This window comes from Sinocyclocheilus grahami, unplaced genomic scaffold (assembly GCF_001515645.1).
Source record: "Sinocyclocheilus grahami isolate Dianchi unplaced genomic scaffold, SAMN03320097.WGS_v1.1 scaffold1932.1, whole genome shotgun sequence".
Lineage (NCBI taxonomy): Eukaryota > Metazoa > Chordata > Actinopteri > Cypriniformes > Cyprinidae > Sinocyclocheilus > Sinocyclocheilus grahami.
In genome coordinates this window covers 105,402-108,431 of record NW_015507111.1, presented here as the reverse complement: position 1 = coordinate 108,431, position 3,030 = coordinate 105,402, and the positions used below count along the sequence as shown (strand labels likewise).

The 3,030-nt window shown below is 37.1% G+C and overlaps 1 long non-coding RNA gene across 1 annotated transcript; it reads left to right on the top strand.

The window, feature by feature from the left end:
• The first annotated feature begins 1,694 nt into the window (after window positions 1-1,694).
• LOC107573398 (uncharacterized) lies at window positions 1,695-2,494 on the top strand. The gene is made up of 3 exons (XR_001607501.1): window positions 1,695-1,795; window positions 1,867-1,938; window positions 2,481-2,494. It is a non-coding gene; the product is annotated as an uncharacterized lncRNA (long non-coding RNA).
• The last annotated feature ends 536 nt before the right edge of the window (window positions 2,495-3,030 follow it).

The following is a 3,030-nucleotide window of genomic DNA, read 5'->3' as shown; positions in this document are numbered from 1 at the left end:
AGCGGGAAGCCATCTTTAAAAAGACGCCCGTCGCTCGTGAAACTCTTTTAGAATTTGCTATTTTAGAAGGAAAAACACTCTTTTAGAGAAAGCGCCCAGGGGAGGTCGCGGCGAGACCGCAGAATGGAAGGCAACCCCCGCTGATACGCCGTCACACCAACGCCAGCTGTTTCTCTCGAACACTCGCGGAGATTCGTCCTGTAGAAGGCTCGGCTCCGAAGCGAAAAGCTGATGTGCGTTTGCATGCGCTCTCCTTTTATACCCGCGCTGCGGGGCGGGGTGCGCGTGGCGAAGCACGCACGCCAACTGTCATTGGCTTGTTTAGTTAACACTCGAAGGTGATTGGGCTCTCGGGCGAGATCCCAATTCGTCAGTCATTGACGTAACGTAGAACGTGACTGACTGAATGGGAACTTACTTTCTCGGCCACCGTCAATTTATTTATTTTATATGCAAAATTTTCATCCACAAGCAAAAGTGCCTTAAATCTCCCGTTTTCATTTTTTTCTTGCTGAATTTAACTTGTTTCATCCCTCATGCTTTAAAAAACAAACACATTATGCATTATGATGAATTATGAAAATATATTAACCTTGTCATTGTACTTTTTTTCTGTGTATATAATCTCATGCTATGATGTAGGCCTACGTAAATCCATTATAATTATGTTTGTTCACTGTTAAAGATACAACCATGGAATCTTTTCCTGGGGCCCGTTCTTCATACGATTGTTGACGATTTGGCATGATCTTGGATTATTTGGTTCTTCGAAGCTCATCCTGGACTCACAGCAACAGGTCCGTAAACTTAAACCTGCTGGGGAGCAGGCTTATTTCATGTAAACAGGATTAGATTGCATCTTTTTAAGTGGAATTTATATTTAAAATCTATCCCAGCCACTGCTACTCTATTACAAGAGTACCCTACTAATCCGGGGACAATCATTTAAAATACTAATAATTTAAAATATTAGAAAATTAGAAAATAATATAATGTTAACTATAATACTATAGACACAGCCAGTTTTACTAATTTTAAAGATTTATTTGTGATAAAATAATAACTTTATATTTGTATTAGTCTTACACACATGCTGTACAGTTAATCCGAGTCGTGCATTAATTTGAGTGCTGACAGCTATTATGGGAGTGGCTTGATGGAGCGCAGGAGATACAGATAACTTGATCTTGACCCTTGAGAAACTTTAATTAATGCTATCGCATAACAAATCTGCTTCAAATATAATATTACATGAATTGCTAATTACAACATTGAATTAGCCCCTGCTGCTCAAAGGTCTCTCCATTGCTAGCCCACCCCAACACTTACGCACAATAATAATGATAAATGCTGACCAATACTTAATTATATTACACATTTTCTTGCTGAAAATTATATATTTTAATAAAACAAGCAAAATCTAACTGTTGTCATATAACTTAGCTATGCATGAATACACACGAGACAAATGTAGCCGATGTGAATTTATCAATTTTCAGTCAGTGAATTAATGCATGAACTGACAACAATGGGAAACATGAATACAAATTAGTAAATTAATTAATAAAAGTAACCATCACAATAAATAAATTAATATACAAGTGAACAACACATGAAACAAAGCTATATTCAAAGGTATTGTTCTAACAAACTATCACATCTTTACAGGTGGTGAACCCCACATCCTACTGCCATCTCAACACAGCTGTGCCAATTCTGCAGCTTTATTTTGATGAAGCAAGCCTTTGGCAGTCTGAAAACATGCTGGTGCTCTATTTTCTTCAAGGCCTGAGAGGTGAGCCCTGCCTTTGTGACTGAGGTTGCTTCATGCTGCGCTGTGCTTCACAGTCTCACTCTTCTCAATAGGGACATCGTTGAGCCAGAGGATGAGGAAGACCATGAGGATGCCCCCCTGAACAACACCACCTTGAAGCAAGAGTGGGTGAACATGTACTGGACTCACACTGTGTCTGCTCCAAACATTTGTGTGTCTGCTTTCCATGAGCATGACTACCTGTAAAACATTTAAACAGGTTAAAGCGTTTTACAATTCATGACCCACAATTCACGTGTGGGTGTTTTTGTACATTACACCACTCACATTTGCACAAATATTCATCCCTTTATAAACATTTAAAGTAATTTATGAATGTTATCATTATCTCAAAGTATCTCAAGGTATATATATATATATATATATATATATATATATATATTTCTTCTTTACACAAATCAAAATGCGTAAATAATCGGAAGATGCTTTTGTTTCATAATTATGCTTATTGTTTTTTGCAATTATTTCAAGTTGGCAAAATAACCGGAATCTGTCCGTCTGCGGACATTTCAGATCCTACAAAAATGCACACACATAAAACAAAAGCAGTCATTTCTGTATTCGAAGTAACAAAATTATCTTACTTTATATTTTGTGTCATGTTTTCCCTTTTTATCACAAATGCCGCTGTCACCTTGCCTTGCAGGTCCTGCTCCACCACAAAAGCTCTGCAGCAAATGCACAGAAATCAAGAGTCAGAAAAAGTGCTGTAATAACTATGTTTGAAATTACAATAAATAAAATAAACTACAACTCAAGATTTAAAAATATGTTTTATTCATTTCTGTAGTGTACTCACTCAAAGCCTTTGATAGCAGCCTTCCTTCATCAGTCACTCTCCACTGGATAAGTACACATGTCTCATCTGTCCCTGTAACATCCAGACAAGATTCAAGTTACTTCTGTGCTCAATGCTGCATTTAAATGTTGAGGTAGTTGTTGATGTAATTCGCTCTTTATCCAACACAAATCTTCCTCAATTTATCAACAGTACTAATGGACAAATGAAACAGATAATGTATGTTTAGTAACTTTGTTGTTTATGTGCATTAGTTACATTTATCTAAAGCAAGCAGTGTTGACAACAGTGAATTCTACTACATAATAGCACACATACATCACTCCGATGTCTATTTCATGTCTATTAGTTGTGCTCATCTGCACTGCTTAAAGATTGTCCTGTCAGATGTTAAACA